Below are 24,858 nucleotides of genomic sequence, written 5' to 3' on the forward strand. Positions count from 1 at the left end.
GCCTGTTCCTGAGAGTAACCTATGTTGTAATTGTTAATCCCATAGTTTAGAATCTGAAATAAGTGTTATAGCTGCTAGTTTGAAATCACAAGTTTGTTTTTAAGCTAAGGAAAAATGCAACAGAATTAACATTAAATGTAAGCCTGGCCAAAAGCCACCCAAACTGGAACAACAGCTCTCCTTCAAGCTCTCTCCACCAGGAAATCACACCTAAATGATAATTATAGGGTGGGGGGAAGAATTTGGTCTGCAGTGTGGGGAGGGGGCAGAAGACAATGGACTTCCTCCAGTGAAACAAAAGGCTAAGTGTGAAGGGTCGTAAAATGTTCTCTGCCAGGAACAACAGGGAGGAGACTGTTCTTGAAATGCAGGGAGACAGAAGGAGGCGGAGACAAACAGCCATCTGGGGCTAAAGAGAGGCACGGAAGCGAAATGGTCAGGAGGGACAAAGGAAGGAACAAGTGAAAGCACAGAGGTAAGCAGCAAGCGAAACACTCAAGCAGCATGTAAACCCAATAGGGAGAGCAGGGATGCAACGTGCCGAGTGCTAGAACTGACACATCTTTAAACAGGTCATCACGATCACCACAAAGTCGGAATGCAACAATAGAACATTACGCCGACTTTGCAATAAACGTAAGTGGCTCATCTCTTCCTCCATCATTCCCACAGTTTCCAAGGAGGTCGAATCATGACAGTATGACCCCTTTTCAATGGCATTCCTCCTGCTTTACCGGGGTGCAACCTATGAAAGAGATGTAGGAGTTGAGGGGCCTTAAGATTCCTTGCTGGTTCCCAGGTCCTTTCAGACCATGGATACCCCTTCCAGAGGATAAGGTATTGTACAGTACCCTGCTTGTACCTGGAATCCAGAATACGGGATACTTCATATTCTTGTGGTACGATCGTTCTTGTGATCTTCTTCTTATATCACCTATTATAGGGATCAGGAATGTATTTCTTGAGTAATGATGAATGGAACACTGGATGGATTCATTGTAAGGACTGTGGTAACAATAATTTGAATGCCACTGGATTGATGCATTCTGTTATGGTAAATGGACCGATGTATCTGGGAGCAAACTTTCTTGGATGAACCCACCTGGGTAGGAATTTGGTCGAAAGCCAGACCTTGGTTCCGATCTGCCATTCTGGGTTGGATCTTCTTCCATGGTCGGCCCATCGTTTGTATCTTTGTCGACTGTGTCCCAGTGCTTCTTGAGCCTTTTTATGGGTATCCTTTAGAACCCCCAAAATCTGATCAAGTGAAGGTACTTTAGTAGGTTGTAGTTCGGGAAAAGGTAAGTGTCTGGGGTTATACCCATAGGTGCAGTTGAATGGGCTCATGCCTATGGCTGAATGAAAGGTGTTATTGTACGAGAATTCTGCGACTGGCAGGAGTTGGTGCCAGTTGTCTTGAACCCGGTTACAAAAGCATCTTAGGTACTGTTCTAGAGTAGCGTTGAGTCGTTCCGTTTGACCATTACTTTCTGGGTGGAATCCGGAAAACATAGCTCGCTGAATTTGTAGTTGTTTACAAAGAGAAGTCCAGAATTTGGAAGTGAATTGGGATCCTCTATCAGACACGATGGTAAATGGTACTCCATGTAGTCGGACCACTTCTCGAAGAAACACGTCTGCCGTAACTGAAGCAGAGGGTGTTCCTTTTAAAGTGACACAGTGAGCCAGCTTACTGAATGAATCCACTACCACTATAATGGCCGTATGACCCATAGAGTTAGGTAATTCCACAATGAAGTCCATTGAAACATGTTGCCAGGGCCTGGTTGGAGGTTCCTCTTGTTATACAAGACCCAGTGGTTTGTCTGTGCTGTATATGTTCTGGGCACATGTGGGGCAAGAAGAGACGTAACCTTTGGTATCACTGACAACTGTAGGCCACCAAAAGTGTCTTCTGATTATCTCCAAGGAGGCAGCTTGACCCTTGTGCCCTGCCGTTGGTGTGTCATGACACGATGATAAGGCCATGGATTGGAGTTCTTGTGTTGTTAAGTACAGTTGGTTCTCTCTAAACCAGTATTTCCCTTTCTTGTTTAGTGATCCTTCCTGTGGGATAGATGCATTCTGTTGAGCGTCATACACCTGTTATAAAAACAAGTTCACAGTGCCAATAAATCTCTTCCCGGATAACAGAAGTTCTTGTCCAGTGTACTTCCCCGATTCTTCTCCATTACTTCTGGATACAGCATCTGCTAGTTGATTGTCCCTCCCAGGTACATAGGTGAGTACGAAGTCGAACTGGGAAAAGAAATAGGCCCACCTAGCATGACGCGAATTTCGGCAATCCATTTGTTGCAATACACTCAGGTTTCGGTGATCTGTACGTACACAAAAGGGGTGTTGGGCCCCTTGTAATAAATGCCTCCATTCCTCACAGGCTCTTTTGATAGCGAGAAGCTTATCGAGTACCGAATAGTTTATTTCACTAGGATTCAGCGTCCTTGAATAGTAGGCAACCGAGTGTTCCAAGTGATCTTCTTTCTTTTGCAAAAGGGCGGCACCTATTGCGCCGTGGGAGGCGTCGGTCTCTAGAATGAAAGGTAATGTCTGGTCCGGTTGTCTGAGTACAGGTGCCGTGGTAAAGGCCTCTTTAAGTTGGTTGAAGGCCCAATCTGCTTCCGGGCTCCATGTAAACTTCACTCCTTTTTTCAATAACGCAGTGATGAGTAAAACCATCTCCGAGAACCCACTGATAAATTTTCTGTAGAAGTTTGCTAGGCCTAAAAAACATTGTACATCCTTGACTGATTTAGGAACAGGCCATTGGGTTATTGCTTCAGTCTTGTGTGGGTCCATCTCAATTAGATCTGCGCTTAAGAGAAAGCCCAAATAAGGAACTGTAATGCTTTCGAATATGCATTTTTCTGGTTTGGCTAGAAGGTTGTTAAGACGGAGCCTTTGCAACACCTCTCTAACATGTTGGCGATGGTTTTCCAGGGTGTTTGAATATACCAAAATGTCATCTAAATACACAATAACGGACGTGAATAATAGATCAGCAAAGATTTTGTCCATAAATCGTTGGAATTGAGCGGGAGCATTGACCAAACCGAAGGGCATTACTCGATACTCATAATGCCCTAGAAGTGTCCTAAAGGCATAGGATATCTATCTCTGATGGTAGAGCTTTTGAGGCCTCTGTAGTCGATACAGGGCCTGAGTTCTGTGGGAATGAAGAACAGCGATGCTCCTGCTGAAGAAGTGGATGCTTGGATCAATCCATTTTGAAGGTTTGTTTTTAGGTAATCCCTCATGGCTTTCTTTTCTGGGAGGGATAAGGGAAACATGCTTCCAAACGGAACCACTGCCCCTGGCAGCAAGTCTATTTTACAGTCTTCTGGTCTGTGTGGAGGCAAAGGTTGTATATCCAAAAAGACAACAGTGTATGCTCTGTATTGCGGGGGAACAAGGTTCACACTAAGTATGGGTACCGGTCTTTCTTGAGTTCATGATTTTTCTGTAGAAGGAAAACAAGTGCCTGAACAATATTCGGATCGGAATTCCACTGTATTAGCCTTCCAGTCTATGCATGGATTGTGCTTTCTAAGCCAAGGTATACCCAGTATCACTGGAAAATGTGCAGCCTTTATCAGGTCAAATCCCAGTTGTTCTTGGTGAAAATGCATCTGTACCGATATGTCCTGGGTTTCTTCAATGATGGGTCCTGAAGTCAAGGGAGTGCCGTCTACACATTCAACTGGAATAGGCTGCATCTTGGCTCTCCTCGGTATGGATTGAGTTCTTGCCCATTGGTCGTCCATAAAGTTGCCGGCAGCCCCACAGTCTAACATAGCAAGACATTCTACTCTGGTGTGGTTCGCCCACTTGAGCAATACTTTGAACACCATCAAATGGTGTGAGACGTCTAAGGTGACTGAAGGGGTAGGTAGATAGGGATTAACAGCTTGAACCCCTTCCTTGTCCCTGTTCAGGGTCGGGGTCTGTCGTTTCCCGCCTTTCTTGGAGGAACTTCAGGGCAGTCTCGAAGCAAGTGTCTCTCCGAGCCACAATACAAACAAAGATTCAGGACTTTCCTTCGCTTTCTTTCCGCTGTCAAAGGTCCTCTGGTCGATCCGATCTGCATAGGTTCTTCAGATCTAGACGTTACAGGTGCCTTCTCAGAGGGGATCAAAAGGTTAGGAGTCAACGGAGGGTAGGACTTGGGTTTTTTTCTTTGCTGCCCGTCTTTCTGATAGACGATATTCAATCTGTAGAGCCAGTGTGATCAAGTCCTGAAAGGTGGAGGGTCTGGCTATCCTGGCCAGTTCGTCTTTAATCTCCTCGTGTAACCCTTTTCGGAACAATGTTTGTTTAGACGAATCCAGCCATCCGGTTTCTTGCGCCAATCTTTGGAAAGTAGAAACATATGTTTGTACATCCGATGTCCCTTGTCTGGTATCTAACAAATGCTCATATGAGGAATATTGTACTTCAGGCTTTTATAAACTGGTAACGGAACAGCTGTACAAAAGGCCGTAATCATTTAACACAGGATCTGAGCCTATCACTAGCGGAGTGGCCCATGCTAGGGCATTCCCCATCATGTTGGATATTAGAAAGCCGACTTTAGCTTTGTCATGTTCAAATGCTTTAGGACGAAACGTAAAGTACACCAAACATGCATCCAAGTACTCTTTGATTTTCTTTGGGTTTCCATATTTGCCACATGATAGTGGTAATGAAGGGAGATCTCCTCGGGCATCCTCTCTCAGGAGTAACTGTTGCCTCAGGGCAGTATTATCTGCTCTAAGAGCAGCATTGTCTGTCTTAAGGGTCTGTACCTCTACATTGTTCCTTGTATCGCATTTACCAACTCCTGATATTGTTCCAGACTGGCAATCCTTTGGTATTGCAAACTCTCAGGTTTGACAGCAGAAAAAGATTCACCCACTGGGTCTCCCACCTCCTCAGCCTCCTCATCTGTAGATTCTTCGCAGGATGAACTTTCTGAGGATATCTGTCTTCGTTCACGCCAGTAGTCGTTAGGCTTTTCTTTGCCGGATTTAGGATAAGCTCCTCTGGAAGCCACACTGCCTAATAGCAATAAGCCGGCAGTAGGGGCTCCCAGGGAGTTCACCCCACTTCAGGGAAAAGATCAGCTGAAAAACCCTGATGTAGATCTTCTGATGATTGACCTCGGAATTCCAAGTAAATATGTTTCTTTTTCCTCAATAGATTCCTTAGGAACGCGGGGACTCCAATTCCCAGAATGCACTGGATGCGGTAGTTTGACAGACTTGGTTGGAAGGTTCCGACAAGAGGGACAGGAGTAGCCGTGACTGAAGATAGGAATCCGTAGGTAAGTGGGAGGGCAGAGGACAAGAGAAAAAGGAAACTGGAACGAGGAGAACGGCACTGAATGCCGAGTGAAAGCAGCAGCCGAAGGAAGCGTTTTGGGAAAAAGAGTAAAGAGAGGCACGGAAGCAAAATGCTCAGGAGGGACAAAGGAAGGAACAAGTGAAAGCACAGAGGTAAGCAGCAAGCGAAACACTCGAGCAGCGTGGAAACCCAATAGGGAGAGCAGGGTTGCAACGCGCCAAGTGCTAGAACCGACACATCTTTAAACATGTCATCACGATCACCACAAAGTCGGAATGCAACACTAGAACGTTACGCCGACTTCGCAATAAACATAAGTGGCTCATCTCTTCCTCCATCGTTCCCACAGTTTCCAAGGAGGTCGAATCATGACACCCCCCTCCCAAGCCCAGTGAGGCCCCGGAGAGCGGGCTGACTTCTAGAGCGAGAATCGAAACTTAGAGATAGTGAGGCCTGGTATGTGCCAGTCTCCTACGCGCAGCTTGCCCATGAAAAACAGAAACGCTGTGTTCTCGCAAACAAAGAATGGTGTCTGTAAAACTGGATATTGCAAACCGTTACTAAATATGGTGGTCTAAGGTGTCATATTTGTCACGATGGTCAATCATCGCCTCTAATTCAAAGGGAAATGAATTGAGGGCGGCATTGAATGTGTCATACCGTGTCATTGCTGATTGTAAGGTGCTCCTTTTGTATATATGTAACTAATGTACGTCTCACACTCTCTTGCGTTCCCCAAGGTCTGTTAGACACACGTCGCGGGGCGTGGGACCACTTGGCCAACTGGGACTATTTTGTATTGCAATAAACCCTAGATTTTGGGAACAGAACCTCGTGTTTGGCGTATCCATTTGTGTGTGGTGAATGCGCCTTGTTTCCATATTCGAGGGTCCCTCGGGCCCCTTCAGTTTGGCCGAGTGTCAAAAAAGTGGTGGTAACAGAATAAACACCACTTCCCACTCCGCCAAATACCGAGTGTAGCCTTGAAGTGGAGTGTTGCGAGACATAAATCTTAGTGGTAGACAGATTGCTTGACTATTAGTATAGTAATGTTAATAAAAATGATCCAGGAAAGGGTATTCTGAATGGAGCGTAGCATTTCCAGATCTAATAGATTTTGATAAAGGTTTTCATTTAGAAGGGGATACATATTAGAAATCAAATTGTGAGCAGAATAAAATGTGGCTTTGAACTATGCTTTTAGATTATACAGCTATGGGTGGGTTAACATTTAGAAGCAACCAGCAAGAAAGTTTATCTAAGACTAAGGGGGTCATTACAAGTCTGCCAGGTATCACGCCCGTAATACTGGCCGGATACCGGCAAATGGAATTAGCATTCCCTTCACCTGATATCCCAGGATATCCGGGATACTACAGGTGGTGGGAATGCCACCTATTCCCGCAGGACTCCAAGGAGGAATTATCTGTATTGCCGGCACTACGTGTGCTGGTAATTTTGGTTGTGTTTAGCCGGTGGGGGGTCCGATTTATCTTCAGCTCTCCGCTGGAGTTAAATCAAATAACCCCTGGAGTTTGGCGGGGTGGTAAAAATAAGCACATTCACAGCAGATTTAGATATACTCTACAGGTGTAACAGATATTTAATTTGTGAGCAATCACTGCTGTGTTTATTTGTGAATTCTGGGATGCTCTGTTAAGGTCTTTTTCATGGTATGCACGTTTTGTTATGGTCTCAACTGACCTCGTTTAGAGCGAAGCACTAGCCCTTTGTATAGTGTATAGGTCCTAGGAATTGAGTTTACTAGTAATACATGAACTTGACATTATTACATTCAACAGGTTATATTTAAGCTTCGGGGCAGAACTAGGAATAGGGTAGTTGGATAGGATCCAATGAAAAGCCGCTTGGGTCGGAATGGAACAAGGGCATGGTATAGTTAGATCAAGTGTATGATGTGTGTCATGAACTCCATGTTAGTGTTTGTGTAAATGTGTGCTGAGCATGAATGATTTCTCGGTTTTGTATCATGAATAAAATAATGTAGCAACCATGACTTTGCTGTGGTGTAGGAATGTGCTCGATATGTGGACGGCGCGTGCCATTTTTGGGATGCATTAACGGATTTGCCAGAATTTATAGCACCACATTTACTGCTCTGCAAAACATGTAATGACCGCCTGTTATGGAGAATTCTCTGTAAAGGCTAATTTCCCAAACCTAGTGAGTCCCCCAGCAGCTTTGCTGGATTTTTGGGGTTTATTTTTTTCTCCTGCTAAGAGTGAGACTCTTTTACTCCCACTCTTAAGCATGATTTGAGAGTGTTCCTTTGACTTTAGATGTGTTTTATGGGCTATGGGGTCTTTTACTCCATAGGGCTTCATGTGTTTTTGGTATGTGTGTTACACAGCACCCTCAGTGCAGTAACACAGGGGTGTCATAGTGATCCCCAAATATAGACTCCATACCCTGGGACTGACTACTGTCTCTCAGGGCATGTAAAGTCACCATTGGCTTTACTAGTCTTAAATTGTGAACAGAACCAGTACCAACCATCATATTGTGGACGTACTGGTAGGGGCAATTCGATTGCCCCTGGGTCTGTTGTTCGAGGGGGCACTGTCCAGTCCCCCCTGATCGAGTTTTGGCTGGTGGCTGTGGAAACTACTCTTTATGTTCAACCGCAAATATATGCCTATGGGATTTTCCCATTGTTCGAGGCTACCACTTTTTAACATAGCCTCAAACATACCGCTGGTTTATTTATTTAATATTAATTCACCGGTTGGGATTTTTTGCCAGAACTTGGTGCCAAAATGGCGTCTGTGCTCACTTGTGTAACTCCAAACCCAAGTCGAGCCCTTTGTTCCACTTTTGGCGGGCTTCTGCACAGAAGCCCTCCAAAGTGGTGCCACTCTGTCTGGGTCTACAGGATGTGAGGCAGGGGGGTTTAGGCACCCTGGACTGAGTTGCCCTGGCAACTCAAGTCGCACTCTTGTGTGATTGGCCCAGTGGTGAACCCCCCGGCTCACCACTTAGCATGTTTGATTGATAGCTAGAACTGATGAATGGGGGTTTGCTGCATAAAAGCAGGGCTTTGGTGACTGGAACTTCAGAAGTCGCCACAGGACCAAAGAATCCGAAGAGGGAGAAGCTGAGCTGACCTGCAACTACAACACCACCGGTGGAGCCCTGCTGAACCGTCTCACCACTTCCGGACGACAGAGAAGATCTTCATTCCGGAGAGTCTTCTTCCTTTGAACTGGTGGGGATAACCAGTTTGCCCTCTTTTCGCCTTCCTGGATCGTCCCGTGGTCGAATCGCCTGTGCCAAGCACCCCGGCGGCCGGATAGCCACGTTTCACCACTACGGCGAATAAAAGGGTAGTACCTTTTAACCGGGAAACTCCGCGGCTGGTTTCTTCCCTGGCAGCGCAACGACCTTCAACTTTCCTCCACGTCGATATCTCCTCTTCCTCTGGACGAAACACCGACTTGCACCTGCTGCCAGGAACAACTGCCCCCGCTGGAGCTTTCTCACCATTTCAGGTACTGTGTCCCGCCTGGCTTCCCTTGCAACAGACTGCTTGAGGTGACCGGTAAATCCTTGTCTGTCTAACCTGGGTTAGCCTGGGGCCTGTTAACTAACTTTTCTGAACTGATCCAACCCTTTTTGAACTATCTACAAAGACTTTTAAGCATTTCTCAACTGTGTGATCTTGGGCACATTTCGCCTTGCTCTAAGAGTGGGCCTGGCATATGAACTTTCTTGCTCTCCAGTAGACTCTGCCTTCCTGACTTGCTGTGGTTCTTTTAAAAGTGTTGGTATTGTGTGCTTTCATAATTCAGCCTTTTTCCCTCCCTTTTTAAATAACTTATTGGAGTGCCATCTTAGGTTAAGCGCTCACCTCTGTCTGCAAATAAGTGGTGTTTTAACTAAGACTTGTTCAATAAGTGATCAGGGATGTATATATATTAATAGTGACTGTGTTTTGAACGTGCTTGCCATATTAGTGCTAGTGTATTTTACAAGTGTGTGTGTTTAAATAAATAATTATATACTTTGATACCAAAGCTCTGGTCAGTGTTTGCTTGTGCTACTGTATCTCTGTACCTATTGTGTATGCTCTATATACTGCCTAACTCTTCTAGAGAGAAGTCTGACTGCTCAGCCACAGCTACCAGGTACATCTGGGTGGTACAGACTGCTACCAATTGGGTTTACTGCCAACCACCTGTAGTCCTAAGCCTTTTGCAGTGGTCCCTAAGGGAACTGCACAGGTTTCTGCCTAACACCGCCTAAGAATTGCAACATCAAGTTTTTGGAACCAATGCCGGTATTTAGTGGGATATACGGTGCAAGGCTGGTTGTCATCATATTCTTTCATTTGGCGGAGAATCGCCATTAAAGAAAACAAACTCATACATTCATACAAAGGAATCGTACGATAAGCTTCAAAAGCTTATGCTCAATTAAAGAATAGAAGATGCTCATGCATCGCAGGTACGGTCTGAAGATAGTGAGAAGTGCTGCCCACCATAAAACAAGAGGCTCAGCACCAATCCAGGGTAGAGACGTGGAACCCGCCACAAAGTCAGAATAGGTGGAAACCGCCATGCCACGGCACGAAGGGCAGAGCCAGTGGTTCTCCGGTGCAGCTGGAGCCACAGAGGCCTCAGCCGTAGCCACCTTTCGAGGTTATATCTCAGACACATGAAGATAAAGTGCGGTTCATCTTCTATCATGGTGGAACAAAAAGGACAGAAAGACAATTAATTTTTCTCCCATTTAGCTCTGAACTCAGCAAACAGTAAACTGCCTAGGCCAAACTCAGTGCAAAAGCTTTTCGCCTGGAACTTATTTGGTAGTTGAGGTAAGATTCCATACCCACGTTTGTCTGGTCTCCAATGTAATTGGCTCAACTTTTTCTTCTTAAATTGTTATTCGTCTTTTCCAGGAGCTATTCATTGAAATGGTTCTTGGTGTTGCTTTTGTAATTAATACCAAACTTGGTAGTATCTTCCCACAGGTCTTCAAGAGCAGTATTTTTCAACATGTTCTTGACGTGCTTAAACCACGGCAGTGACTTTCCTCCAAGTCTATGCAGCACCTCCTCCAGGCCTTCCCTGTAAAGTGCGAGCACATCCATATAACCAGTATAACACAGGCTGTAGCATAATGACGTATTTTATTTCCATTAGTCCCACCTCCAGGGCCACCGGGACAGAGGGTGTGGTAGGCTAAGTAGGCGCTTTAGAAATGTGTTAACCGTTATTTGGATTGTGGGGCAAGAAATATGATCCCAGACTCCAGTGCCATGTGTAAAGGCTGGAATAGCCTGAGCCCCAGACTTCAGTGCCAGGTGTAATGGCTGGAATAGCCTGAGCCATAGACTCCAGTGCCATGTGTAATGGCTGGACTAGCCTGAGCCCCAGACTCCAGTGCCAGATGTAATGGCTAGAATAGCTTGAGCACTAGACTCCAGTGCCATGTGTAATGGCTGGACTAGCCTGAGCCCCAGACTCCAGTGCCAGATGTAATGGCTAGAATAGCTTGAGCACTAGACTCCAGTGCCATGTGTAAAGGCTGGAATAGCCTGAGCCCCAGACTTCAGTGCCAGGTGTAATGGCTGGAATAGCCTGAGCCCTAGACTCCAGTGCCATGTGTAATGGCTGGACTAGCCTGAGCCCCAGACTCCAGTGCCAGATGTAATGGCTAGAATAGCTTGAGCACTAGACTCCAGTGCCATGTGTAATGGCTAGAATAGCCTGAGCCCCAGACTTCAGTGCCAGATGTAATGGCTGGAATAGCCTGAGCCCTAGACTCCAGTGCCATGTGTAATGGCTGGAATAGCCTGAGCCCCGGACTTCAGTGCCATGTGTAATGGCTGGAATAGCCTGAGCCCCAGACTTCAGTGCCATGTGTAATGGCTGGAATAGCCTGAGCCCTAGACTCCAGTGCCATGTGCAATGGCTGGAATAGCCTGAGCCCTAGACTCCAGTGCCATGTGTAATGGCTGGACTAGCCTGAGCCCCAGACTCCAGTGCCAGATGTAATGGCTAGAATAGCCTGAGCCCTAGACTCCAGTGCCATGTGTAATGGCTAGAATAGCATGAGCTCCACACTTGAGTGCCATGTATAATGGCTGGAATAGCCTGAGCCCTAGACTCCAGTGCCATGTGTAACGGCTGGACTAGCCTGAGCCCTGGACTTCAGTGCCATGTGTAACGGCTGGACTAGCCCGAGCCCTATAAATCTTGAGGGAAACTGAGCTGCTTTCCCTTCTAGCTGAGATGCAAGACCTGCAATCGTGCCACAGTAGTGGGTACCGACCTTGATAGGCAAATGAGTCGACAGTTTCCAGAAGATGGTTATTGCGGTATCATTTTACAACAGCTCGAGAAGAACGCCCACCAGGGAACCATGTCATGGTGTTGGTTTTAGTTAACTTGATATACAGGCCTTTGCTGTTGCATAAGGCCTCAAATGTGGGGAGCTCATGTTGTAGACCGGCAGGTATGTTGGCCAACAGATCTGCATCGTCTGCACTCCACTTATGCAGGCTAGGGACCTTTGTGCAATTCTGGTACTATTGTGAGAAACCTGAAGGCATCCTCCCTTCCTTTTCCCAGGATCCTCTGCTCAGGTGGTCAGGGAAAGGCCATCGCTTTTGGATCCCAACCTTGGAAGTGAATATGCGAGGGAGGAGCACCTGGATGGAGATTTGGGAAATGGAAGGAGGGTGTCCCTGGGTGAGATGCAGTATCCCCCGTTTCCATTTCACGGTGTACCTTCAGTCCCTGAAGCCTTTATATGGTACTGTCAAACCCCCTCTCTGTTTTCCTTTCAACATAACCCTGAGGTAAATCATCCGTATAGAGGGCTGCTTTGTGGGCTCCTTAGCTCAGTTGATATTTTCTCATGTGTCCCATGAAATGGTAGTTCAAGCCAGACAATGTTATTGTCTCTAAACTCATTGAAAAAGTTTCTATTCCATGTGAAGTGTACTAAAATGATCAACATGCTATTGTGATTACCTACTAATGTGTCCAGAGCCAGGAGACGCCAGGATACCAAGAGTATGAAAGGCTTGCCTGTCTAGTGTGCTTACCTACCAATGTGTGCAGATCCAGGAGATGCCAGGATAACAAGAGTATGAAAGGCTTGCCTGTCTAGTGTGCTTACCTACCAATGTGTGCAGATCCAGGAGATGCCAGGATAACAAGAGTACTGAAAGGATTACCCGCCTAGTGTGCTCACCTACTTATGTGTCCAGAGCTAGGAGATGCCAGGATACCAAGAGTATGAAAGGCTTGCCTGTCTAGTGTGCTTACCTACCAATGTGTGCAGATCCAGGAGATGCCAGGATAACAAGAGTACTGAAAGGATTACCCGTCTAGTGTGCTCACCTACTTATGTGTCCAGAGCTAGGAGATGCCAGGATACCAAGAGTACTGAAAGGATTACCTGTCTAGTGTGCTTACCTTCTAATGTGTGCAGAGCCAGGAGACGCCAGGATACCAAGAGTACTGAAAGGATTACCTCTCTAGTGTGCTTACCTACTTATGTGTCCAGTACCAGAAGGCAGGATACCAAGAGTACTGGAAGGAGTACCTGTGTAGAGTACTTACCTACATATGTGTCCAGTCTCAGGAGAAGAGCGGACACTAATGTGCTCATCTGATTTTCAGGTTCCTGCTGTTCATGGCTCTTAAAGCCAATTCACCATCAAGCTTTGGTTCACAGGTGATCGGAAGGCCAACAACCAATGCATACTTGTTATGTACAGCCACACTCCTCCAGCAAAGCAATGTGATGCCAGAATATGTCCTATGTCCCCTTGTTTGAAGAACTGTATTTGATTAGCCATAAACTAAGTAAATGAGTTAACTGTTCACCTGGAATGTCAGAGTCATTTGTGGCCAGACCCTGAACTCAACAAAGTCCTTCTGCCAGAAATATTACAGGGATTAAATAAGAAGGCAAAGAAGAGCTACGGAATATACATCCTTCAATGATCATCTCCCATCCATCTTGTGAAGCCACACGAGCTTCTAGGCGCTGCTTCCACACTCCACACAATAATATAAGCCAACACTAGAATCTGCAGGTACGCTCCAGTGTAGTGGACTCTGCCATACCTGCCTAACCTCCAGAATTTTTCCAGAGACTCTGGAATTTTAAGCATTTCTCCGGGTCGCCTTGAATCGCAAGAATTTTGAGATTCTTTTTGGGTCCCTTCATATTCTCCGCCTGATTGGCTGCCGCCGGTAGCCCATCGGGTGAAGTGGGCGGGACCCGGAAACAGCACGAAATGTTGGTGCCCACCGCCCGCATCACCACTATATGAGGCCGCTGCTCCCTCAATGCGACCCCCCGACCGCCGCAATTATAGTGCTTCCAATCCAATGACATGGATTGAAAGCAGCAGCATTATTTCTGCTGCGGCGCCGCCTTCAGTTTGCTCCCTATAGCACTGAATGAATGATTTCCAATGCTAGAGTAAGCATAATGACCTTATTGACAGGTGGGCGGGGCGTGTGGGCGGAGCCGTGTGCAAATGGGCGGAGTCTTGTGTGGCTATGGGCGGGGCATAATTCTCAGGAATTTTGATTTCCAAATGTAGGCAGGTATGGATTATGCCCACCCCCCTCCCCTCCCCCTCTCTCTCTCCCCACAAGGCTTGAAGGGGCTTGGGGGAGGTTTAAGAGGAGAAAGCTCTAGCCTTAACAATTGCGCTGAAAGAGAGAGTGACTTTGGGGGCCTCGGCCTCTCACCTCCGTTAGATCAGCCTCGAGGGATTCCCTCACGAGGCGCAGCGGTACCGGGTCCGGGATGAGCGCAATACCCGGGAATAGAGCTGGCTCCGCGCGAAGAGAGGAATGAACTGCGCATGCGTACAAACGCCCAGGTTCTTGGCACATGCGCAGAGATGCGTCAGGGTATAAAACGCGGCGCCTCGGATTCATGAGCGCATGCGCTGAGAAATTTCTGCGAGTCGCAATTGCTGTGCGGCGATGTACTGAGCATGCGCAGGCTGGGCCGCCTATCACAGGAGGGTGCGTGGTAAGGGTATATACTGAGCATGCGCAGAGAGATGCCACGGGGCAAAAAACGCAAGTGCCTCGGAGTAATGAGCGCATGCGCTAAGCGCTCGTGACGTTCGCAATGTACTGAGCATGCGCAGAATATTGACTGGTCGGAGGCTGCGCAGAAAGTCCATACACAGAGTGTGCGCAAAGAGATTCTTACCATAAAATTACAGGAAGTGGATTACTGAGCATGCGTATAGACGAACCTCCACCGAGCCCGGCAGGAAGTGGCATTTGAACATGCACATTCACCTGCCGCGCGGAAGCCTGAGCAGGATGTCCGTACACTGAGCATGCGCACGATGAGAGAGGACTCCCTAGAGCAGGAGATCTCTGCAGCGCATGCGCGGTTATGTTTCCCGGAAGACCAAATGTAGAAAGTAGCTTGAGGAATACAAATCAATTAACTTAAAAAAAAATGTATTTCACTTTTTTTAAAAAGTAGTTCGATGGAGCATGCGCAGTGTGGTAGCCCAGTGTAACATTGTAATTGGTTATTTATACAGCGCTTAATACCCTGAGGTCTCTAAGGCAGACCGTATGCAGTCTGGAAGTAAGAAGGGTACACGCTTGATCTTTAATCTGTCCTGACAGCAGAGTGCAAGGAGCTGTGGGTTGGTCAAAACATGGTGCAGTTGAAGTGTCATATTGAAGAGTTTGGACTGTCAATATTGTATGCACATGTGTGGAGAAACCTGTGGATGCACAGGAAAGCCTGTGTTTAGGATTCTAGTGTGAATAAAGAGAAGAATCAGTCAAGAGTACATGTTCATAGAGAAAAGAGTCGCAACAAAGGCACTACTCGCCCTGTACGAGTATGTAGAAGGCCTTAGTATCTTAAAGATTGTGTGAATAGTGTGCTCTCACTATCCATGTGAATTTTATTAATGTTTCATGTACATAGTGCCAATATTTCACTGGTTGTTCTTACGTGGTTTCTTGTATTTTGTTCAACTGTGTTGAATGTTTTATCGAAAGTGAGGTTTCATTTACAAACTTCAGTTTACATCTTTTATATTGCTTTCTTAGCAAATACATTACATTTTTGTTTTGTTCTATATTGTGAAAAAGGGGAGATGTTTAGTATCCCACTGTACAGCGGAAGGGAATGTATAATACATCGCTGCATAGAGTTTGATCTATGAGATCATAGACATCATAGAGATCATTTCACGCAGCTAAGTTTCTGGCCAGTGCATGCAAATATGTGTTTATCATGGAACAGAGGCAGGGAGATGCTGTAATTGAGCAAGAAGCATGCTAATTATGATAGGTGTTGAAAGGAGCTATAGGTGATCAGGAAACCGAAGCAATCAGGCATCTCCTCGATTCGCAGACAAAGATTTTTTAGTATTCTCTCATTTGTATAGGTAGTGACACAGATTCTCGAGGAGCTCATGGGACATTTTGTTAACAGAAGTTGGCATGAGTAAGCCAAGAGACAGATAAACTGTGATGCTTGGTGGTGCCCAATATATGTGATATGATATAAGTCATTTATAACGCACCTGTACACAAGTGTTTCTAGGCGCGACAAGACAAGGGCGGAAAGACAGAGGGAGGACAAGACAATGATCTTACTAGGCGTTGTGACATTCAGATCGTGCAAGTGTGAGAAACAGAAGTGCAAAGGGGAGGGGGGGAAAGTGCCAGGGAGAGGGAGGGGTAACAGCAGATCACCAGTGCTCTGAGTAAGTGCAGCACAGGGCAGTGTGGCTTTGGGTAAGGAAACAAGGGGCCGTAGGAGTTACAGATTACAGCCCATAATTGTGTGGAAGGCTCAGAGGAAGTGCAGGGGTGACCGATCAGAGCCTGTTACCTAGTGAGACTCAGAGGGCAGCCAAGCAACCAGTCCGTGCGGCTAACAGTTAGGTCAGGTAGGTGAGCAGGGTAGGGCAAGAGAGAAAGCAGAGGACAAGAGTAACGTTTTGAGCTGCTTCTGGAACTTCAAGTTGTCCAGCTCATGTTTGAGAGGAGCATGGAGGCCATTCCAGAGGGAGGCACCAGCAGAGGAGAGATATCTACTACCCCCCACTCTCAGCCTGCAGTGGGGGCCTAAGAACTCTGGAAAGATTGTATGCTTTGGAAAAAACAAGGCATCAGTCGAAAGGGCTATAGCATGCTTACCCTGGTTATGGCGGATTTCAATCTACAGATTGAACCAATCGGAAAGTTGGAAGGGATTGATCAAGATCATACATAGGACATCCCAAAACTGATAGATAATCCATCTAGGAGAGCCCATCGATCAGCGATGGAATCTGCCCAATTATCATATGATCTGGATTTAAGGGCTTGTAACAGGCGTCCCTGTTAGAACCAGCCTGCTAAGTACACCTTCAAGGGCCCTGATGGACAATCATTCATTGATTATGCCCTCATCTCAGGTAAAGACTGGGCTAGGGTTCTGGATTTTGAGGTCATAACAAGATCTGAAAGTGACCATAGGCCACTTAGTTTAAGAGCTCTAATGAACAACTTAAAGGGGAAGGGGAATAGGTCCACAAACAAACTCAGAGGAAATTCTCTCTGGCCTTGCGTGGAAGGTCATTAAATGGCCCATGATACTGGACACAGCTTTGAAAGCAAGCATGTATAGGGTTCTACTGGACAGCCTAGGGAACATCTGTGGTGATGAGTGCTCAGACACAGATGTTCTCTTAGAATTTGAGGCTCTTAAGAATAAACTCAAACCACTAGCCACATCAACTAATGGTACAATTAAGAAAAGAGCCCTAGTTAAATGTGGCTGGTACGACACTGATGGCCGCATGGCGAAAAAGAAGATAATTGACTGTTTTAAATTGAGCCCTAGCATAGATAGAGGACAATTAAAACTCTCAAGACAGGATGATAGAAAGATAACAGCTCAGAAAAAGATAGGATTTGCTGTGAGTCAATGGAGTGAGTTACATAAAACTAGGGAGACAAAGGACACAGTCCTATTCTGGAAGCTAGTCAAAGGGAAGGACCTGAGGGGTGATCAAAATCTAATCTGTTCCATCACACAGTAGGGCTGGCGGTCACACTTTGCAAGCTTATATAGTGAGCAGGTATCAGGGAGCGGAACAGACGATTCATATGAAGTGACAGCTTATTTAAGGTCAACTGGGTTCGTTGTAGACATAGAGGATGTCATGAGGGCATTGAAGTCACAAAAGAGAGGCAAGGCGCCTGGGCCCGATTGTGTCCCGGTTGACTTGCTCCTAGATGAAATTAGTATTTGGGCTCCGGTCTTGTGCAGGATTTTTAATGCTGTCATCAAAGTAGGAAAGGTTCCACCATCTTGGCAATACGCCATGATTGTCCCTATACATAATAAGGGAGGAAGAGGCTTGCCGTGCAATGATCACCCAATTTCACTTTTTCATAGCACAGGTAAACTATTTGGAAAGGTTATCCTAAGCTTTTTGCAGGAGTGGGTGGACAGCAACGAAATAATGTCTTACCTGCAAGTGGGGTTTCAGAAGAACAAGGGGACCAATGACCAATGCTTTATTCTTTTCTCTTAATCCCGAAGTATACAGCATTATATGCAATATTCCTGGCTTAAAGACCTGCTTTTGATAGCATCTCAAGAAAAAATCTCTGGCAAATTCTACATGCTAGAAAAGCTCCAGCAGACCTGATTACATTTGTGCAACAACTTTATTCAGACAATAATGCAGCAGTGGGCTTTGGTCTTGGTGGTGAACTGACCTCGGCATTTAAAGTAGAGAGGGGCGCAAGACAACATTGTGAGGTCGCCCTGCTCTTGTTCTGCGTCTATATCCAAGAAGTAATAGACACACTGGCAGAGGGGTGTTTGGACTGTCCTAAGATGGGCAGGGTAAAATACCCAACCCTCTTCTGTGCTACTGGTAAACACAGAAAAGACAAAGGTGATGGTTTTTCGCCCGAAGCACAGGAGTCCCCGCCCGCTAACACTGGAGATAGACAGAACAAAATTGGAGCATATGGAATTATTAGACTACCTGGGCGTACATTTCCAGGAAAATGGCAAATGATCAGCTCAGATTAAAAAATCCAACACAAATCTTTGTAAATTTATCAGGGCCACCAAACCCTTTTATAATGAACTTGGGAGCGGCGTCCTATCCCCAGCTCTGACTTTGTATAACAAGCAGGCTCTGCCAGCCTCCACTTATGGGGCTGGAATCTGGGGGAGCAGGGACACTAGGTCCATGGTATGTACAGAATATCTTTTATTATCCCCCTCAATGCCTCCTCCGCGCGACTTTATCTAGAAATAGATGTTACCCCTGTGGGGCACTATATTTCACTGAAACATATGCTCCACTGGGTCAGAAGGTGGTCTACAGAGGGATTAGCGAAACACAGGGAAGTTCTGAACCATATGATGTCATTGGAGGTTGGCAAGAGGATAGCCTGGATAAGACACATTAAAATTACTGTATCAGAGATGGCTCAGAGAGCTGCCCAAGAGAATCCCAGTTGATGAACGGTCAAACCTGCTGTAGAACAATCCAAACTGCAAACATGTTATCAAAAACCTTTGCGGTCGAAGCAGCAGGTAGATTGAAACTGGGCCGGGCGCACTTACAATACAGAACAGTTATGGCCTTTGAAAGCTATCTAGACACTAAGAATCCCCCGTTGGAAAGCGTATTATATCGACGACTCAGGTTGGGAATAATAATAACTTCAAGTTTATTTATATAGCGCTACGAACCCTCAGGTATCTGAGGGCTGCTTATTATTACCCACGGTGTGTGGTGCTCAATTATCGACCTCGGAAGGATGAAAGGATGAGTTTGGCCCCGCAGGGATTCAAACCTGCATCAGCAGGCTCTGCACGGATGTCACAGCGAGCGCTCTACTCGCTGTGCCACTTGACCGGCTAGAATATTGTCCTTGGTCTCAGTCTGGTGCATTAATGATAGCGAAGATTGTCCTTTATGTGGCGCACAAACCAAGTCTTGAATTCATTTCTTTTAGGTTTGTGAGAATACCCTGAGGCGCTACTGTCTCCGACTCAATTCTTAGACAAGAAGGGATCCAATCTACAGGAGAACTAGGCATCTGTAAACGATCTGTTCTGCCCCGCGTAGTGTTTGCTACCGCTTGGTATATACGTAAGTCCTGTAAACTGAGAGCAACATGTATTACGCGTGATTATTGATGAGTATCTTGTCCTTATCACCTTCGATTATGGTCGGTTTGGGATTATTACACCAGAGGGTGTGAGGCTGCGACCTTGCTCTCCCCACTCACTTTGAAATGTGTCTTAAGTATAAGAGTTTGATCATCTTAACTATATTTATGTACAGTCATTCAGGTTTTAGTGGAATGGCGTTTTATTTTATGTTAACTGATAGCTAATTGTGCACAGCCTTTGCTTATTTTGTACAGCAGAGGAGGCGCCTTATGCAGCTTATGCACATTTGCACGTTTCGCATATTGGTCTTAAATTGTGATGTATAGCTTTTATGACTTTTTAGTTGAAATAAAGTATGGATTGATTGATTTTCAATAACCGCGACTATGGCCGTGCGTTGAAACGTTGCCTTGCACATCCATATGCAGCTATAACCGGGGTTAGCCGTACATAAAAAGTTGGAAAAAGTCATTTGAGGGGGATAAAGGTTGAAATGACATCAGGTTGGAGGCGGGAATGGGGAAAGAGGCCACCATGTGAAATTGTGGCGTCTAGGAACCAGGAAATAATGAGATTGCCACAAAGGAATGTACAATAGCCGCAGCTATAATTAATTGCATTTATAAGCATGGCTACACACCCATATATAGCCAGTAATCTCGATGCCCTGTATTATAGACAATCTTGTTGCCATCTACGCACCACGCCAGTGATAAATCCACCCAACTGTTCTAGGACATCCATGTGGCCGCAGTGTCAGTCTACACCATAACCTAATCCAGTGAGACTGGTCTAAAGGCCACCATGTTCTTATGATATTTTATTTATATCGTGCTCGTACACAAGTGTTTCAGAGCGCCACCAGGAAGAGGAGGGGAACAGGGGAGAACAAAAACAACGATCTTACTAGGCCCAGTGACATTGAGAACGCGCAAGTGTATGAGAAAGGGAAAAGGGGAAAGTGCATGGAAGGGGAGAAGTGGAAAGTGCGGAGCAGAGGATAGAACAGAATAAATAATAATAAGTACAATAAATAAATAAATAAAGGCGCTAGACAGTGGTAGTGCAGCCAGCAAGTGGCAAAGTGCTATGTTAGTCAGATAAGGTGTATCTGATAAGTGCAGAAGGAAAGTGGGTGGGGGACTGTGTGGGTACAGATACAGACCCCAGTGCAAGGGGTGGCCTGGAAGCAGTGCAGGAGGATGGCAGGGTGAGAAGGTATCTGGGCCCGAAGGACAGAGGGTGGCCAGGTGCACAGTGCAGAGAGATCAAAGCAGATCACAAGGGGAGAAGAGAATCTAAGGCAGAAGTGAAGAGGAAGGTCTTGAGCGGCTTCCGGAACCAGAGATGGTTCTCCTCAAGTTTCAAGATGGCAGAGAGGCTGTTCTGAAGGGAGGACCCAGCCGAAGACAGAGATCTACCCCCAGCTTGTTTCTTTGAAAAACGAGTGACCCTGAGGGAGTTAGTGGTAGAGGAGCAAAGGACTCGAGAGGGGAGGTATTTACAGAGGGATAGTTGAAGGTATTTTGGACCCAGGCCCATGAAAGTCTTGTGGACGATGCAGAGGGTTTTAAATGTAATCATTGCATCTACTGGGAGCCAATGAAGGGATTTCAGAGCTAGAGAGGTACGATCCCAGGGCTTGAGACCAAGGACAAGTCTCTGAGTTCTGTTCTGGATTAGTTGTAAAGGGCGGAGAGTGGAGGCAGGTAGATTTAGAAAGAGGCTGTTACAGTAGTCCAACCTAGAGAGAAACAGAGTTTAGGAGACAATGAGCTTCTGAGGGAAGGAGAGGAAAAGCAGAGTACCTCTTAAGAGATGCAGTAAGAAGTTTGACTTTTTAGAGATGTCAGAGATGTGTGCGGAGAAGGAAAGTGTGGCATCAAAAATGGCCCAGAGGTTCTTAGCCTCGCAGGTAGGGGTAGGAGCAGGGCCAAGAGAGGCCGGCCAGAGAGTGAGGGGAAAGGATGGTGAAGGTGTGCCAATGAGGAGGATCTCAGTCTTGTTGGCATTTAGACAAAGATCACACCAATTTTGAATGGCGATTAGGCAATCAGAGATGAGGGAAGGAGAGGAGGTGGCTAAAGGAAGCCTGAAAATGAGTTGGGTGTCATCAGCATAGCACTGGACATTTGAGCAGAACATGGAAATGCAATAGGCGAGAGTTGCCAGGTATTGGTTGAAAAGCCAGGGTGAGAGCTTAGAACCCTGGGGAACACCACAGGTAGAGAGGGAAATGGAAAATAGGAAGGACCCAAGTTGTACCTGTGAGGGTCGATCAGAAAGAAAAGAGGTCAGCCAGGCCAGAGCCTGATCGGTGATACCCAGGTTGTCACAGAGACGGTTGAGCAGGGTGGTATGGTTGACTGTGTTGAAAGCAGAGGAGAGATCAAGTAGGATGAGGACAGAGGGAATGTTAGAGTCAAGATTAGAGAGCAGGCCTTCACAGAAGTTCCTGAGAGCATTTTCTGTGTTTCTGGCAGCTCTGAAGCCAGATTGGTGGTCATAGAGAGAGCCAATATAATCAGAATGAATGTTAAGCTGAGAGATGGCCAGCTTTTCCAGGAGCGTACCCAAAAATGAGTAATGGAAATTGTGTGATAATTAGCCAGACAAGAAGGATCAGCTGTGGGTTTTTTGAGGACAGGATGCACAAGGGAGTGCTTCAGAGGGCAAGGGAAAGTTCCAGAGGCAAAGGAGAGGTTGCAGAAATCGGTACGGGCCCGAGCAAGGGTATCAATGTGGTCCTTAATGGTTTTAGAGGAACAGGGATGTACCTGTTTTGATGAGGCTTTCATAGATCGGACTTGTCTAGCGACCTCATCAGGGGAGAAAAGAGGAAAGGAGAGGAGGGTAGCTGAAAGAGGGTCATCAAGCAGAGAGGGTGAAAAAGGGGAAGCGAAGGAGAGGGTGTCAGGATATCCGGGGTTTTAGAGATAAAGTGAGAGGCAAGGGCATTACCAAAAGCCTGGGAGGCGAGAGGTGGGGTGGAGAATGCAGCAGGGTTGGCCAGCTCCTTACAGATTTTAAAGAGTTTGGCCGAGTTGTTAGATGCCGCAGAGACACCGTTTTGAATGTGGACTCTCTTCTTAGTGCGGACAGAGAGTCGGTATTGCCTTTGGAGCTGGCGGCAGGCCAGTCTGTCAAAGGATGAGCAAGAAGCTCTCCATTTCCTCTCAGCAGTTCTACACTTACGTTTAAGTGTAGCTAGGTCAAAGTCAAACCAAGAATTGCCCTTGGCTTTGGGTTTCAAGCGGATCCTCTTGACAGGAGCAGGGAGTAGAATAGAGGAGTAGAGCAGAGAAAGGGCTTTCTCAGGGTGTGAGTAAGCCAGGGATGGAGGAGGGGGGGAGAAGGTGGCAGCGAAAGCCCCGACTGACACACGCTTCATGGGCCGGATGTCCGAGAATGTGGGTGGCAATCTTGGGAGTAGAGGAGAGGAGAGAGGAGTGGCCAGAGGAGATCAAGACATCAAGTGTGTGACCAGCAGAGTGAGTCGGGCTGGAGGGGAGGATAGAGAGGGAGAGGGAGTTGCAGAGTTTGAAAAAGTGGGGCAGATGAGGAACATGGAGAATCAAGATGGATGTTGAGGTCACCAAGGAGGAGGGGTTGAGTGGTTGAGGCCAGGAGGGAGGAGGAAAGGTCCGCCCTCTCAGAGAGAAGGAGGCGATTTGATCAGTGGGCTGGTAGAGAGTAGTAACAGTGATAGAGAGCTAGGAGAGAGAGAGAGCATGCAGCCAAGGCATTTGATGGAGGAGTAAGTCTGAGTGGGGATGATAGAGGCAGGAATCGACTCAGGTAAGAACAGGGCCACACCCCCACCGGGCCGGGTGGATCTGGGGGCAGAGAGGATCTTGTAGCCGCCAGGGAGGAGATTGTCAAAGCAGGAGAACCAGATAGCACCATGGAAATGGAACAGTCACTGGGCTAGCAGGTTACAATTGAGGGGCAAGATAAAACGAAAAACACACCCAGATAAACACCCCCAAATTTGACTTTCTAAAACACACCCAAATTTGACTTTCTAAAACACACCCAGATAAACGCACCCAAATTTGACTTTCTAAAACACACCCACATTTGACTTTCAGAACACACCCAAATTTGACTTTCTAAAACAGCCACATTTGACTTTCTAAAACACACCCAGATAAACACCCCCAAATTTGACTTTCTAAAACACACACAGATAAACACACCCAAATTTGATTTTCTAAAACACACCCAAATTTGACTTTCAGAACACACCCAGACAAACACACCCGAATCTGACTTTCTAAAACACACCCAAATTTGACTTTCTAAAACACACCCAAATATGATTTTCTAAAACACACTCAGATAAACACACACAAATTTGACTTTCTAAAACACACCCAAATTTGACTTTCAGAAAACACCTAGACAAATGCACCGAATTTGACTTTCTAAAACACACCCAAATTTGACCTTTTAAAACACACCCAAATTCGACCTTTAGAACACACCCAGATGAACACACCCAAATTTGACCTTCTAAAACACACCAAAATTTTACTTTCCAAAACACAACCAAATTTGACTTTCATAGCACACCCAGATAAACACACCCACATTTGAGTATAAAAGGCAAATGTTAAGGTACCATAGGTATATGAAATGAGGTATGAGTAAGGGGTGAGTGCTGAGACGAGAGCATTAGGGAGCATAACAGGGAAACCACCCAGATAAACACACCCAAATTTGACTTTCTAAAACACACCCACATTTGACTTTCAGAACACACCCAAATTTGACTTTCTAAAACAGCCACATTTGACTTTCTAAAACACACCCACATAAACACCCCCAAATTTGACTTTCTAAAACAGACCCAGATAAACACACACAAATTTGACTTTCTAAAACACACCCAAACTTGACTTTCAGAACACACCCAGACAAACACACCCAAATTTGACTTTCAGAACACACCAAGGCAAACACACCTGAATTTCACTTTCTAAAATACACCCAAATTTGATGTTCTAAAACACACCCAAATGTGACTTTCTGAAACACACCCAGATAAACATACCCACATTTGACTTTCTAAAACAAACCCAAATATGACTTTCTAAAACACATCCAGATAAACACACCCAAATTTCACTTTCTAAAACACACCCAAATTTCACTTTCAGAACCCACCTAGACAAACACACCAAATTTGACGTTCTAAAACACACCAAATTTGACTTTCTAAAACACACCCAGATAAATACACCCAAATTTCACTTTCTAAAACACACCCAGATAAACACACCCAGATTTGATTTTCTAAAACACACCCAAATTTGACTTTCAGAACACACCCAGACAAACACA

General features: G+C 46.0%; 1 protein-coding gene across 1 annotated transcript in view; it reads right to left on the reverse strand.

Moving 5' to 3' along the window:
- LOC138498176 (zinc finger protein 345-like) overlaps window positions 1-14,184 on the reverse strand; it is a 122,218-nt gene extending 108,034 nt beyond the window's left edge. Inside the window, exon 1 of the mRNA XM_069622060.1 lies at window positions 14,079-14,184. The gene's annotated coding sequence lies outside the window, so the exon portion shown is untranslated. The remainder of the gene's footprint in view (window positions 1-14,078) is intronic.
- Window positions 14,185-24,858: the final 10,674 nt, after the last annotated feature.

This window comes from Ambystoma mexicanum, chromosome 5q (genome assembly GCF_040938575.1).
Source record: "Ambystoma mexicanum isolate Mex_15411 chromosome 5q, UKY_AmexF1_1, whole genome shotgun sequence".
Lineage (NCBI taxonomy): Eukaryota > Metazoa > Chordata > Amphibia > Caudata > Ambystomatidae > Ambystoma > Ambystoma mexicanum.